Here is a 16,877-nt window from a genome sequence, read left to right as displayed (position 1 = left end):
TGTAGCAAATCTGATGAGCGTGTATGGTACATTCATCACTCCAGCCAAGTCCGTCGATGCTGTATTCACCGTGCCTACAGCCCCTTGCCTGGCTCATCATATTCAGCGTGGTAGAGGCTGATGACAGCAGCTCATTTGCCAACACAGCCATGGTCAGCACCTTGGACAGTCTGACAATCCTCATGGATCTCCGTTACTCGGTGCTCTTGATGATAATATCGTGTTGGATGTTGAGCTGCAGGATAAGATATTACAAGTCATCATGGAAAATAATGACGTGGTGAGAGGCTTTTGGACTTATTTAAATACTGCTTATTTTGAAAGTAAATAGAACATTCACAAACATCTGGATACTACTTTCTTTACACGTGATTCATTCCAGTATTTTTTTCTTTCATTACAGGTCACATGGAGGCCATATGCACCTACAATTACTCTACCACGTGAACTCCTGATGAGTATGTCACCACAGCCTCAACACCGCCACAGCCAGGTCCATCACAACCAGTGTGGAACAGGCTGTTGACACGAGCTTGTTTGCCAAGACGCCACAGCCTCCACGGCCTGGTCCATCTCACAATCGTCATGGACCTTCATGGCATCAGGCATTGCCTCAACATCACTCTGGGCCTAGCAGCAGCAGCACCCCTGCCCGGTCTGTTATGGATATCCAAGTAAGTCCTGTAGCTATATTGGACTACTCTGTGCTTCATGACGGTTTCAGGGAGAGGATCTTACAAGCTCGTACTGATTCTGAATACAAAGCTCTTACATATTTTCACGATGCCTGTCAATGCCTTTTCGAGAGGGTACTCACTGAAATCGTTAATGACCCACAATATCCTGCCACTCCAGTACTTAGGAGTAACTATCAAAGGGTCCTTAAGTGGAAAGACCAAAAAAACAAATAGTAGGAAAAGCAGATGTCGCACAGAGTTTCGTGGGAAGAATTTTCAGGAAAAGTAAATCAACGGAGATGGGAGTGGCTTATAATATGGGATTCCTACCAGGTACAACACACTGAGAAGATAGAGAAGATGCTATGAAGAGCGGCGCATTTCGTCACGGTATCGTTTAATCGACGTGAGAAAGTTTCTGAGATGCTCAGAAAACTCTCCTGGAGCCGGCCGGTGTGACCAAGCGGTTCTAGGCGCTTCAGTCTGGAACCGCGCGACCGCTACGGTCGCAGGTTAGAATCCATCCTCGGGCATGGACGTGTGTTATGTCCTTAGGTTAGTTAGCTTTAAGTAGTTCTTAGTTTTAGGGGACTGATGACATCAGATGTTAAGTCCAATAGTGCTCAGAGCCATTTGGACCAAACTCCCCTGGCCGCCGTTACAAGAACCGCGTTATGCTTCACAGAGAGGTTAACTACTGAAATTTCGAGAGAGTATTCTGGGAAGAGTCAGACATCATATTACTTCCTCCAGCATACATCTCACGTAATGACCATGACGAGAAAATTCGAGAAATTAGAGCCAATACAGAAGCTTACCGACAACTGTTCTTCAAACGCACCATTCGCCAGTGGAACAAGGTACGGGTCAGTGGTAACAGAGGTACCCTGTGCCACACATCATTAGGTGGCTGGCAGCGTATGATGTCGGTGCAGATTAAGTGCAAAGCAGTCCTGTACTGTGAGCTGATCCAACAGCGGAAAGAGATCAGAAATGCTGGTGAGGTGAAAAGCATCGCAAAAATCTGGGGGAGAACTGGTTGATATCGTGAGGTAATTCAATCACAGAGTGATCTGGAGCTTTGTGCAAGTGTCATATTTCGCTGTTTTTCCGAAACACAGGAAAGTGAGTCTCGTAAAGGACTCAGGTGTATACTCCACCTTGACGTGAACTTACAGGCCTACGAAGTTGCGTCAAGTGGCCACATGTGGGTAGTGACAGAAATTTCCCTACAAGGGCAGTCCTTCCTAGTACTCACAAAATTCCAGTGCCTGCGGGCACTGTGATTGCAGAAACATGTCATTCCCCATAAAACTCCAGGACGTACCAAAATTCGAGAGGTGGAACCCAGATGTTTCAGTTCATGTACTCAACTTCGATGTTGATAATAGTAAGCCAGAAGAAGAACATGACCATGAGCACACTGTGCAGAACAAAGAAGTCAAGAATAAATTAGTTGGATCGCTCTAAATTTCACAAATTAGCCGGTGAGCGCCCCAAACACCTAGATCTGTTGCTTTTCTCCAAGGGTGAGAAGCAACACTACATATGGAATAGAAATATTTCCTGCCTATTTTCCTCTCTGTTGAGTAGAGACTGACCAAAACGACATTTCTGCCATAGATGTCTCAACTTTTTTACAACTACTGAGTATCTTGAAGGGCACCTGACTGATTGCTCGAATCAGATACTGGTATGTGCAGAAACGCCTACGGAGGATCTACATCTACATCCATACTCCGCAAGCCACCTGACGATGTGTGGCGGATGGTACCCAGAGTACCTCTTATCGGTTCTCCCTTCTATTTCAGTCTCGTATTGTTCGTGGAAAGAAGGATTGTCGGTATGCCTCTGTGTGGGCTCTAATCTCTCTGATTTTATCCTCATGGTCTCTTCGCGAGATATACGTAGGAGGGAGTAATATACTGGTGGACTCTTCGGTGAAGGTATGTTCTGAAAACTTCAACAATAGCCCGTACCGAGCTACTGAGCGTCTCTCCTGCAGAGTCTTCCACTGGAGTTTATCTATCATCTCCGTAACGCTTTCGCGATTACTAAATGATCCTGTAACGAAGCGCGCTGATCTCCGTTGGATCTTCTCTATCTCTTCTATCAACCCTAACTGGTACGGATCCCACACTGCTGAGCAGTATTCAAGCAGTGGGCGAACAAGCGTACTGTAACCTACTTCCTTTGTTTGCGGATTGAATTTCCTTAGGATTCTTCCAATGAATCTCAGTCTGGCATCTGCTTTACCGACGATCAACTTTATATGATCATTCGATTTTAAATCACTGAATGATAAGGGATCTTTCTTTCTATGTATTCGCAGCACATTACACTTGCCTACATTCAGCTTCAGTTGCCATTCCCCGCACCATGCGGCAATTCGCTGCAGATCCTCCTGCATTTAAGTACAATTTTCCATTGTTACAACCTCTCGATATACCACAGCACCATCGGCAAAAAGCCTCAGTGTACTTCGGATGTCATCCACAAGGTCATTTATGTATATTGTGAATAGCAACGGTCCTACGATACTCCCCTGCGGCACACCTGAAATCACTCTTACTTCGGAAGACTTCTCTTCATTGAGAATGACATGCTGCGTTCTGTTATCTAGGAACTCTTCAATCCAATCACATAACTGGTCTGATAGTCCATATGCTCTTACTTTGTTCATCAAACGACTGTGGGGAACTGTATCGAACGCCTTGCGAAAGTCAAGAAACACGGCATCTACCTGTGAACCCGTGTCTATGGCCCTCTGAGTCTCGTGGACGAATAGCGCGAGCTGGGTTTCACACGATCGTCTTTTTCGAAACCCATGCTGATTCCTACAGAGTAGATTTCTAGTCTCCAGAAAAGTCATTATACTCGAACATAACACGTGTTCCAAAACTCTACAACTGACCGACGTTAGACATATAGGTCTATAGTTCTGCACATCTGTTCGACGTCCCTTCTTGAAAACGGGGATGACCTGTGCCCTTTTCCAATCCTTTGGAACGCTACGCTCTTCTGGAGACGTACGGTACACCGCTGCAAGAAGGCGGGCAAGTTCCTTCGCGTACTCTGTATAAAATCGAAGTGGTATCCCATCAGGTCCACGGCCTTTCCTCTTTTGAGTGATTTTAATTGTTTCTCTATCCCTCTGTCCTCTATTTCGATATCTACCATTTTGTCATCGGTGCGACAATCTAGAGAAGGAACTGCAGTGCAGTGTTCCTCTGTGAAACAGCTTTGGAAAAAGACATTTAGTATTTCGGCCTTTAGTCTGTCATCCTCTATTTCAGTACCATTTGGGGCACAGAGTGTCTGGACATTTTGTTTTGATCCACCTACCGCTTTGACATAAGACCAAAATTTCTTATGATTTTCTGCCAAGTCAGTACATAGAACTTTACTTTCGAATTCATTAAACGCCTCTCGCATAGCCCTCCTCACACTACATTTCGCTTCGCGTAATTTTTGTTTGTCTGCAAGACAAAGACTCACCACCAGGAACAACCTTCATTCGTAATGTATGCAGACTCTGAGCGCTTCTTAGCTTCTGCGGTGTGTCCTGAAGGCGATCCTAATGCCTGTCACATATAGAACGGCACATACTGTGTGTGGCAGTGTATATCGCTGTATACTCTTATGACAGCAGTCACAGGAAATTCGAATCAGTAGTCAGGGAGAATCGTGAGAGTGGTTGCTCTCTGAACTCAAAAAAGTTACGTTGGGGGTTCATGGAGTTTATTGTGAGAACACAGCCATGACCAACTCGCAGGAGAATGGTGCCCTATGTGAACAGGCGGTTATTATGGGCTGCCATTGGATAGAAAGGCTGAAACTCCACATAGAGGCAGTTGTCATCTTACATGCAAGTTCCATGTCACAGTCCACAACGCATGCCGGTTGGCAAGAAGGATGGACAGAGGACCAGAAAAAGAAATACAGAGAGCGAATGAGGGATGTTTGGGCAGCAAGGATGGCAGCAAAAGGAATTTTATATCTAGTTTAGTCCAACTGCGCTCTTTAAGGGCAAAACACCGATAATAATAATAATATATTAATGAGTCGCAGGCAAAGGGCGACATGCAAAACAATCAGTCTTCGTCGGAATAGACAACCACTAGTAACGCTTCTGGTTCTAGTGACCGCTACTGTCAACAGACTGTCAACTGAACTGCAGTGGCTGCTGAGCTGTAACTAAACTACGTAGAGATTGCTAATGACAAAGGCTAGGATGCATGTCAGTAGGGCGCGCCGCATATGTCGTCTGCACATAGGGGCCTCTGCTGTCGCGTTGTCGTCCTAGAGGGAGTTCGGTCAGCGTGCCATTGATGAACTATTCTCACAGCCGTCTCTTTTCTGCAGTTTCCGACTGCCGTGCCGGTACTGACTTTACGCCGTAATATTCCTCTCCACCAAAGCAACGGAATGTCGTCGAATATGGAGTGCGACAATGGGGTGGGTAGGGGGGGGGGGGGTGGCGGAGGCATGTGCGTGGACGCTCTGATGGACCGGAAGCTGTGGTTGCAGCAGACATCAGACTTCCAATCGTACCGCACCATCCGACCTTCGGGCTGGTGGAAGCATTACCTAGAAAACGTCCAGAAGGCTACGCGTCCACCTCCTCAGGCCCATACCAAGATGTAGGCGTCGGCTTCTGTGTCGTGGGCGTGTCCAGCTGCATCGTTAGACCGAGAGGAGGCGGAGGAGGCGAAGGTGGCCGCGCTGTCCTTCCGATCCGTGAATTTGTGCGAAGAGACACAGAAGGGTCACCGTGCACATGACAGTGGCGAAATTGATTGTGATGTCGGCGCTGCAGGCTATCTGGGCCTGCAATCAGATACTTGCAAGCGCGAAGACGACGGACGAATTCGCCTCGCGCTCACCGTCTGCTGCTACTAAAAACCCTGTAAAAAACATCATGCGGTGCAAAGCGATACTTGCGACCTTCCTTCGCCTCCGGATGCTGAGGGGGTGGAGCAGGTGGAGCAATGTCCGATGGGGGCGGTCGTGAAGCAGTTTCGCCACCGATGGTCCATCTCGTGGGTGCGAACGATAGGAGGCGAGAAACAGTTCCAATGCTTGATCCCTGGTGTGTGCAGCGTGAAGCTTGGCCATCTGCTGATTGAAGGATCGGGCAAAACGTTCCGCTTCGCCTCTGACTGTGGATGGAACGGCGCACTAGTTCACAGAATGTTTCAAATTCATTTGACATGAACTGAGGGCCGTTGTTCAACACTATGACTTCAGGCAAACCTTCGAGGCAAAAAATAAAGGATAACGCCTGATCTGTGCTACGTGACATTGTCGAGTTCATTGGCATAGCAACAAGAAACTTGCTGTAAGAGTCTACCACAATCAACCAACAAATGTTCCAAAACCGATCAGCAAAGTCTATGTGCACCGTTGCCATGGTGATTGCGACTTAGGCCAACCAGAGAATTTTTGTGGCGGAGGGGACTGATTTTCCGTACGTGCGTGGCACTTGGACGTCATCTGTTCTATTTGGGTGTCCATACCCTGCAAAGTACAGTGTCGAGGCGCTAATTGTTTCGTACCAAAAATTCCCCAGTGTCCTTGGTAAAGTAACTGCTACACTTCTTTTTGCAAAGCTTTAAGGATCAACACACGTGAATATCCATTATCATTTAGTACAAGAATGACACGTTGGTGTATAGCGAGGCTATGCCGATGTGCAAAGAATCGGCACAATACAGTGTTCTTTATGCTATGCAATGAGCGAGGCCAAGATTGGCGATTGCATTTTATCAACATGTTCAACTCTGAATTAGCTTCCGTGGCTTGTGCAATTTTCCTATAGTTCAGAGGAAAGGATTGAAGTAATTTAGAATCCTGAGCATCGATGTGACAACAAGATGCAGCAGACGATGTGGTGGTGGTGGTGGTTAGTGTTTAACGTCCCGTCGACAACGTGGTCATTAGAGACGGGCAGCAGAAGAGTCAAAGTTTGTATGAGGGTGAATTGGAAGACCTGAAAGTGCATCCATATTATCATATTGAGCCATCGGACGATACATAATGTCGTAATGGTATTGAGACAACAACAAAGCCCATCTTTGCAATTTCTTGGGTTTTCATACAAGAACCGTCTTCATGGGATGAAATAGGGACTGCAATGGCTTGTGATCCGTTACTATGTAGAATTTTCTGATATATAATTAGTGGTGAAATTGGATGAAATCATACACGATAGCCAGTGCCTCTTTCTCTATTTGTGAGTAGTTGCACTGAGCTTGGGACAACACTTTTGGTGCGAAAGCAATAGGCCTGTCTTTATCACCAAATCTGTGCGAAAGCACTGCACCTATTCCGTAATAGGAAGCATAAACATTCAACATAACTTAATTGTCACGACCAAAGTGAACAAAGCATCGATCACTGAGCAATGTGTCTTTAACTTTTTCTAAACCCTCTTGGCACTCATGTGTCCAAACAAATGGGACGTTCTTCGGGCGCAAGCGATGCAATGGAGCTGCGATTTGTGCAGCACTCAGTATGAACCGAATATAATAGTTCATTTTCCCTAAGACTGACTGCAATACTGTGACATTGCGAGGAACTGACAAATGTCGAATGGCTAATAAATGTGAATGAAAAGAATGCACACCTTAACTGTTGATGACATGAGCATGATACTCCAACTCAGGTTTAAAAAAAATCACACTTGTCCAGTCTGCCCTTCAGTCCTGCATCAGGTAACACGCGGAACAAAGCACGCAAATTAGCAACGTGTTCTGCAGGTGTACGACCTGTACGACAATATCGTCCAAATAGTTTCAACAGTTTGGTACTTGAGCAGTCAGCTGTTCCAAATGCTGTTGGAAAATGGCGGGTGTTGAAGCACTGCCAAAAGGCCAACGTAAATATTTGAACAAGTCAAAACGAGTATTCACAACACATACGGTTTGAGAGTCTTCATCTAGTGGTACCTGAAAATTTGCGTCGCGCAAATCAGTTTTTGAAAAGTAATGACATGCACCTAATCTGTCCATGAGATCCTCTGGACGAGGGAATCGATAAGTATCAATCACACTTCGTGGGTTGACTGTAGACTTCAAGACAACACAGAGGCAAATGCGACCTGAAGGTTTGTGGAACAAAACCAGTGGACTTGCCCATTGACTAGATTGTATGAGCGCACTCGAGCCATTCCTCTTCTATTTCGTTAAACTGGCGAAAAGGCGATATGGTACTTGGAGCTACAATTGTTGAATGTTGATTGGGTGGTTGCGCTGTATTTGTTGCTTCGTTGGCCAGTAACTGCTGTACCGTGTTTAGAAGGGTTGCAGTCTGCTGCATCAGAAAGTGAAACATGTGTGTGAGCTGCGTTGAATCTATTGCTTGAAGCTGAGGCACGTTAGCAGGGGATGGGAGAGGTGGGTTGCTGATTCAAGAATAGGCAAGTGCAATAAACAGACAATGCAAGGAATAAAATTAAGCACACAAGCAAAGAAAATCTCTGCAACGCCCACGTGAGAACACTGAATATTAAAAACGCTATAAGAGATACTGATAAAACACGTAAACACACCCCTGATATGAAAAGACAGGGTAGAATTATGACGCCAGCGAAACACAAAATCCCACGACAATACAAAGCAGAGACAATTTGTGGCAGATTGTGGCTGTGGGTTCGAAGTGTTAACAGGTCGTCGCTACGTTATTGCTCCTATATCGTCCGCACCATGTTATTCACACATCTCGTCGCCATGTTATTGTGTTTAAGAATCCTGCATGCTCAGTTCACTAGACAAACAGTCAAACAACTCCTATTAATGAAAACAAGACAAACACAATACTTGACTCTGATCTGAGAATTCTTGTAGTCCTTCACACATGATCATCCACAAGTGCAATTACACAGACATGTCGCAAGGAAAGTCTTATTAAGAATAGACGAACACAAGTAACGATTCTGGTTCTAGCGACCGCTACTGTCAACAGTCTGTCAAGTGAACTGCAGCGACTGCTGATCTCTAACTCAGCTTATGTCGTCTTCACCTAGGGGCCGCTGCTGTTGCGTTGTCGTCCTGGAGGAGGTATATGCTGAAAAGAAGACAGTAAACCTGAAAAGGCGTCGCCGATTTTCCGATTTTGATTCGTTGACAGCTATCTGTACGATCGACTGAATGCCAGAACCAGCGGCTGCACTGCCGCTCGTGGAGCCTACACCACGTACTTGTATGGTTCTTTCAGCATGGGCTGACAGCTGATATCTCGGAACCACTTGTGCTGTTCATTTGTAAATGTAAACATTTCATGTACTGTATATGCACTTTTGCAACAACAAATGCTGAGTGAATTGGAAACCTCTAAAAGGATACTGTTTTTATCCAGCAGTATATATATATATATATATATATATATATATATATATATATATATATATATATATATATATATATATATATATAATTTCAGGGAACAATTTACAACGTTTTGTCTGTATATCATAGGACAGATGATCAGAAACAGTCCAAAAGGTTGTAGGGGTGTTACAGGGTAGTTTGTGCCGAAAAATAAGTCAAGAATAAAATAGATAGGATGCTCCTTATCCGAGGTAATTGGCATTGAAGTTAGCCAGAGGCATTGTGACGAAACGTGTCCTTCGGAGTTTTCTTAAATCTGAACGAGGAAGCAATACACAAACTGGTCACGGGCCGATACTAATGATCGAAGCCGAGGCACTACCATCTATGATATGAGAACAATCGACGCTAATTCCACCTGACGTTCCGCTTGAAGCTGCGAGTGCAACGTCTTGATTGGCTAACTTCAATGCTGATTAACTCGGAAACGGCGCAACGTATCGAATTTTATTCTCAATAATTATTTCGCAGCGCAACCTAACGTGCAACATCCTTACAACCTTGTCAGATTGTTTATGACCACGATGCAGCGTAGTGTAGGTCTCTCGTTTAGGACAAAGCCCCAGGAGACTGGAAAGAAGCGGAGGTTACTCCTACGCTTAGGAAGGGTAAAAGGAGGGACATGCAACATTACAGACCCATATGACTGGCATTAGTTTTCTGCATAATTTTTAAACATATTTTAAGTTCAAATAAAATAAATTTCGTTGAGTCAGAAAAGCTTCTGTACACAGATCAGCACGATTTTATAAATCATGCTCGTGGAAACTCAGCTTTGCCTTTTCTCACACCGTATCCTGCGAACCAAGGATGAAGGGCAACAGGCTATCTTCTTGTATCTGTGGACGTTTGACATAGTGCCCCATTGCGGACTCTTAACGAAGCATCCAGCATGTGGAGTAGGTACCCAGATATGTGAGTGGCTCGAAGTACGTTGTCGTGGATGCCGATAGTTTATCAGAACAAAGAATTCCGTCAGGAGTACCCCAGGATAGTGTGAGAGGACCGCCTTTGACCTCTATGACCATGAAGAAACTGACGGATGGGGTGAGCAGCAGTCTGTCACAGTTTGGTGATGACTCTGTAGTGTCTGGGGAAATGTCGCCTTTCAGTGACTGTATGAGGTTACATGATGAGTTAGAGAGAACTTCTGTTTGGAGTGCTGAACGGCAGCTTGCTCTGTATGGGGAAACGTGTAGGTTATATTCAAATACTGTTTAGTGGTATACTGCTTGACACAGTCATATCGACTGATTATGTAAGCGTAACGTTACAACGCGTTATGGAGTGGAATAAGCACGTAAGGTGAGTTCTAGGGAAGGCCAATGGTCGACTTCGGTTTACTGGGGCAATTTTAGTAAAGTGCAGCTCATCTGTAATGGAGACACTGTATAGAACACTGGTGCGACCCATTCTTGACTATTACTCGAGTGATTGGAATCCCCATTAAGTGGGATTAAGGGAAGATATCGAAGCAGTTCAGAGACGTACTCCTAGATTTGTTAACAGGAGGCTTCATCAACTCGCCAATGTTACGAAGATGCTTTATAGACACAGATGGTAAGCACTAGAGGTCATACAACGTTCTTTTTGCTAAACAATATTGAGAAAATTTAGAGAACCTACATTTGGGGCTGACTGCGGAACGATTCAACTGACGCCAACGTACATTTCGAGTAAGGATCGCGAACGAGATAAGAGACATCTGGGCTTGTACGTAGCGTGTAGAGAGTCGTTTTTCCCTCGCTCTGTATGCGAGTGAACCATAAAGCAAAGGACTACTTGTGGTACGAGGTATCCTTCGCTATGCACCTTATGATACTTAGCGGATGATAAATGTAGATATAGATGTAGACATACCACCTTAGTCACTCGGACAGGATAACAAGTGCAAAAAGTGATACCAAACAAATAAAAATAATAATTAAATTTTGAAACTAAAAACGATATATAACTTATAGTCTTATGAATAAAATATTATTTACTTAATTGTTTACCAACTAAGTGTTCCGTTTCAGGCTTGCTCTGATACACCCAGGGAAGCGTATTGCGTCAGTATGTTGCTTGTAATGGGAAGTTGCAAAATTTAGTTTTGAGGTAATTTTAAATATCTCAGAAAATTATTTCGAGTATGGGACTAAACCTCGTACAGCTATTTTAATTTTGAAAGGCTACATCAAGCTTCATGGCCATTGATGTGCGTGAAATGACTTTAATTCCCAGTTTAGTATGTGAATTTTACGATTAGCATTGCGTAAATGTGCGACTGGGCTTGATGCCTGTGAATACAGAGATGACTGTTGGCAATGTATTTAGTGTGTGAACACCTCTCTTTACGGCAAATGACCACTGAGAGCAAGCACATGAACCTTACAGCGGCGTAATCATCACTGCATATCGCAATGGATCATCTTCAGTGCGCTCAGTTTCAAAAATGGTTCAAATGGCTCTGAGCACTATGGGACTTGACTACTGCGGTCATCAGTCCCCTAGAACTTAGAACTACTTAAACCTAACTAACCTAAGGACATCACACACATCCAGTCCCGAGGCAAGATTCGAACCTGCGACCGTAACGGTCTCGCGGTCGCAGACTGTAGCGCCTAGAACCGCTCGGCCACCCCGACCGGCACTCACAGTTTCGTCTTTGGAAAATTACTTTCGAGTAACCTCAAGTACAATAATTTTTTGTATGTCCATCCTTGTTGCTGGAGATCGTTGTAGTCGAAGACAAATACAGAAACAGCATCATACTTCTGTCGAAGCTGATCGTTGCTATTAATATTGTACTCCATACAGGAATCTCTGATTAACTGAAGTAATTATTCTACTATTATTGGCGTATCTATTTCTGATGTACACAAATGTAACTGTTTGTCAGGATACAAATGTCTCGTCAGGTAATACATTGGAAAATCATAGAATTATCGATAAAAGTTTAAATTTCGGAAAGGCTTGTTCACAGCTGCAAGTAATACGGGTACAGCTTTCCTCGTTTGTGTCATTATTCTAAATAGTTGCGTTTGTTGAATCACATTCCTTCATGAATAGTGAGTCATTGAGGAATTATCTCAAGTGCAGTGGTTTAACATCGGTCTTGAGGCAGGCCATCAACAATGCAACATCGCTCCAAACGGCTAATCCTGTTGCCTAGCATTACTTCGACGTTGATTCGATTTCGAGGTGCATCGCTATCTATATTTGAAAGCTTTATTTTGGGAAAGAATCTTCATAGTTCCATCGTAAAGCGAACAGCCGCTTTGTTTTGAACCTTGAAGAGTAACTGCACACAGTCTCTCAAGGCGGGGCTGCAAGTCAGTTGAATAAGGTACGTCACAAATTATCATTACCGTCCCTGCTCACAGTGGAAAGACACCGTCTGCTAACACACAGAATCGCCAACGAAACTCTTTAGCTGTGGGCGTTAACGTTAATAGTTGACAGTTACAGCCATTTAAAACGTCTGAAAAGATTACTGTCAAATCCGTAACTTCCTTTCAGCAATGTGTACCTACACCATCCGCGCGTTTGTGATGATGTATTGAGGCTAAACCATGTTGCTGAAGTCTCTTTGTTTTCGACATATTTAGCGAAAGTTTTGACTCGTTTTGAGAATCTACTGATTGTGCAGTACGCACGTTTAATTTACAAATTTTACGCTACCATAAATTTCGTAATGTTTCTAATTTAATTGCAAGTAAAATAGTTTTGACCTGTTCGGTTTTCATGAGTGTTAGAAAGCAGTGTGCGTCATACATAGATCAATATTTCTTTTGATGAAAAACTGTCAGTGTATTGCGTGTTATTTGCACAGCAGCTGCAGTTACAGTTGTCTAATTTATTTTACACAACTCCGCGCCCACCCAGCTCTCCTGTGACTTGGTCCTGTTAACGATCAGTGCCTACGACCGGTCGGCTTGTCTGCCCTAGCGATGATTTTGTTTATAGGTCACTGCGAGAGTTATCACTGTAATTCAGAGGAAAACGTTAGGTAACTAGTTATTAACTTCAAATTCTTACATGACTCAAAATGATTTAAGCAGCGCAAGCCAGGAAATTTCTCAGGAGGCATGACTTAATGGACAAAAATCGTCTTTGTTCAGACAATTTTCATGAAATATTAATTAATTATACATAAAAACCTTACTAGCGAGTCACCCTATCTATTAGTGAAAACCGTATTAAAATCCCTACAGTGTTTCCTGAGAATAGCCGTCTTATACAGATAGAAAAACGCGATGGGGATTTAAATTTATGATGCGGCTAGATTGAATCTACAATGTACGAGTGTCGTTCAATAAGTGATGTTCCACATTTAAAAAAAAAAAAAAAAAAGAGGCATTAATATAATAGGCAAACGTCCTTGATGGTGCCTCCACATTTGATATTTGTTCTGTGCGCCGTTGAAGTTTCGAATCGTTCTGTCAGATGACAGAGCCGTAGTACAGCATCAAAATAGCTTTCAGAGATGTTGAGGGTGACAGTCAGAAAACTTGGCTACGCCTACAGGAGAAGAGCTTTTACCAGCAGGGAATACATGCTCTTCCACAGTGCTGTACCGCCGTAGAACGTAATGGAGACAACGTAGAAAAATAGTTCACGGACAAGACATGTTGATGTACATAGTCACCAAATTCTGACTCTTAACAATAAATATGTTCTGAGAATAAAAAAAGTGGAGCGCATCTTACTGAACGACCCTCGAACTATTTTGATTCGAGAATTAATTTTCCGCTCCACATCCAGTATTCTTTGAAATGAAACCTCACACATTTTATAACCGTTTGCCGATTGGGAAACTGTGTCCAGAGATACGTCTTTTACGGAGAGCAAACACCGCTACACGAATAAAATCTTCAATACAAAGAACCTCGTTTGCGCATTTCGTAGCATACTGAGTTATTACCTCCTCTAGGCAATATCCTTTGTTGCTCTCTTTTCCAGGGATGTTAAGTCGTGAGAGTGATGTCAGAAAGTGCCTTTGGAGTATGGAACAGGTGGTCAGAGTTACTGAGGGACTGAACCTGTGGGGCGGCCCGTAATCTTCGTCCAAACACTTAGCAGACCTGTGTTAACTTTTCTTCTATTTTGCGGAGTTCAGTGAAATTTTAAAATCTTCTGTCATTTAAAGGTCTAGCAATACTCAAGTTCTGAAGTCCAGAAATTCGTTGTTTTTTTGAGCTCTGAATTTTTAATGTATTTTTGAAAACTAACTTTTCTTATTCAGACCTTAATTTTCACATTCAAGATTATGCGGTTCATTCACAAGACAGAGTTCAATAGTTCTTTGCATTCATTTTAAGGCAATGTTATTAATTTAGTTAAGGTATTTTTTTCAAATTTGAAACTCAAACTTTCTTTAGTTATCGGTATATAAATGTGATTATAAAATAGACGACTACATTTAGAAGATATTGTTGCATAGGAGTATGCACATAATTTGAGACTACATGCTGCAAAACTTTCATTCAGATAGCTTAATAATTAGGATTAAAAGCTGGCACTGAACTTAGAGACAGAAATGTATAGGGAAATGGAAATCTAAATTTTATTAAAAACTCGATGCTATGGAGGACACATGCCTATTAAAATTCTGTTCGATTGCGACAGAAATCAAAGATTATCTTTGGCAGCTGTTAGTGTGCCATGCCCCCTTGCAAGGTCCGTATTTCAAATATTTCTTAGATGCTCTTGTAATTCGAATACAGCTAAATCGTTTTTGAATTCTAGGAGTGAGCACTTCAAATACGTGAAATAACCACTAAAATGTTTTTGATAAGAAACTGAAGCTTTAGCGACAAGTTTCAGCCTCTTCGGTCGTTTCAGATTCTGCGGAATATGCAAACGTTGACTTTCGCATGAGTAAGTGACGATGTATGTACATTGAAATAGTGCATTCATAAACCACTGTATCGTTGGCGACAGCTCGAACATCAAGAAGCATAAATGAAACTGAAATGATCTTGTACAGACGCAGACCAGAAAAAAGTGTGTGGCGGAGTGTACTTCTGGTACCACCATCGCGTTTCTCATTCCCAGTTCCATCAGCGAATGGTGGGTGAGGAGATCGAATATCGGTAGATCCCCGTGTGGGCTTTCACTTACCTGATTTTCCTTTGATGGCTATCCCTCGTTATGTTTGTGGCAGGAAGTCATGTTTTGCAGGGCTCTTCTTGGAATACCCGCTATCGTCTTTCTAACATCAGACGTATCTTAATGGACTTACTAAGTGAACCGCTGACTAAATGCGCCTCCCTTGATTGGCCCTTCTCATTCATAGGCCACAAACTACTGTGAAACGCCTGGCAGAGGGCGCTAGTCATTATACCACGTATTAAAGCTTCTTCCCATTCCACCCGCGTGTGTGACGTGCGTATAACGACTTCTTAAATGCTTTGCGTAAGCCATTATTAAGTTAATCTTGTCTTTGCGATCACTGTACGAGTGGCGTAAAGGAGGCTGTAGTATATTCCTAGGCACCTCACTTGACACAGGTATTTGAAACCTTGTAAGTACTGCAACCTTACGAGAAACGGTTTGCGTCTACTTCAGGCGTCTGCCAACTTAGGTTTTTCTGTTTTTCCATGATGCTGTCTCGGTACGAAACAGAATGCAACTGTTTATGCCGCCCTTTCTTTTATACATTTCAAGGACGAGAACTAAAAATGAAGATTTTATACAGATACTTTTTTCTGACTTTTTTTGGATGGAAAGCTATCTTGGATTCTTGGCATACAGGTCAACACAACCTCTTAATGATGGATCATATTAGACGCTCTCATTCTTGGAAATTGGTTCCTCAATATCATTTAATTTATATCATTTTACTTTTTCGATAGAAAATCAGCATGAAAACCTGTAAGTGGCAGTAGATGAAGTAGCTGTAGACTTAAACTGACGAAATATTACTTCAGGGGTAGTAGGTCTACAAATCACTCTTACTCAGGAGTTCGTTATGGTCGAATCTTCATATCTTTAATTATTTTGGTCTAGTGATACTTAAAAGCAACTGTAAATATTTGTCGTCACATTTGTATCTGTCTGTAAAGGTGCTCTGGATAATTTTTTAGCTATTGATAGAACAGGTAAAAGTATCTACAATGTGAGTGGAGCTTTCGTCAGATTGGTTTCAGACTGACTCAACGTTTCAAGCATTGCTCCCTTAACGCTCGCTTTATCACATTCAGTTTAATACGACCAGCTTTTACACGTGAACATTACAGTCGTAGCATCATGCCCTTTACGTACCGAAATGCCACTGCATGAAGAACCAGCAGCTGGAGGTGTGTCATGTTGTCCATTCCAACTCATTCGGGCACTGATGTCGCGTCATTTGACACAGACTTGTTAGATCTCCTCAGAACACCGTCTCTTTCCAGTCTTAATAACTTCTTGACAGTACGGTGCGCTATGGGTTACAAGAACTCAGTTGCATTCAGGTATTTCTTACAAGCTGTTACAATTTTTTGAAACGTTAGAGAGTTTCTATGGTATTAAAGAATTATGACATAGCTCATGTCATAGCGAACTCAGAAATAAGGCTACAGCACAACACACACAAACACACACACACACACACACACACACACTCGCAGACACACTGTAAACGCCAGTTCACCACACAACCAAAGATGACCAACGTAGGAGCTTACTGATAGTGAACAGTAATTAGCAACGGGTGATACAGCGTTACACTTTCTCCCTCTGTCGCTCGACAAGGGAGGAGTGCTGGATTCCAAGCATCCATCTCTGTTTGAAAGGTAATTACTTAATCTAACCTCAGATGTTTCCTTAATGACGCTATGTGAAC

At 43.1% G+C, this 16,877-nt stretch overlaps 1 long non-coding RNA gene across 3 annotated transcripts in view; it reads left to right on the top strand.

The window, feature by feature from the left end:
- The first annotated feature begins 518 nt into the window (after positions 1-518).
- The window catches only part of LOC126416510 (uncharacterized), a 101,998-nt gene continuing 85,639 nt past the window's right edge, over positions 519-16,877 (top strand). For all 3 annotated transcript variants that reach the window (XR_007575474.1, XR_007575473.1, XR_007575475.1), the window contains exon 1: positions 519-674. This is a non-coding gene — a long non-coding RNA (uncharacterized LOC126416510). The remainder of the gene's footprint in view (positions 675-16,877) is intronic.

Source organism: Schistocerca serialis, chromosome 8 (assembly GCF_023864345.2).
Source record: "Schistocerca serialis cubense isolate TAMUIC-IGC-003099 chromosome 8, iqSchSeri2.2, whole genome shotgun sequence".
Taxonomy (NCBI): Eukaryota; Metazoa; Arthropoda; class Insecta; order Orthoptera; family Acrididae; genus Schistocerca; species Schistocerca serialis.
Note: the sequence above shows the minus strand (reverse complement) of the source record. Positions and strands in the feature narration are given on the sequence as shown.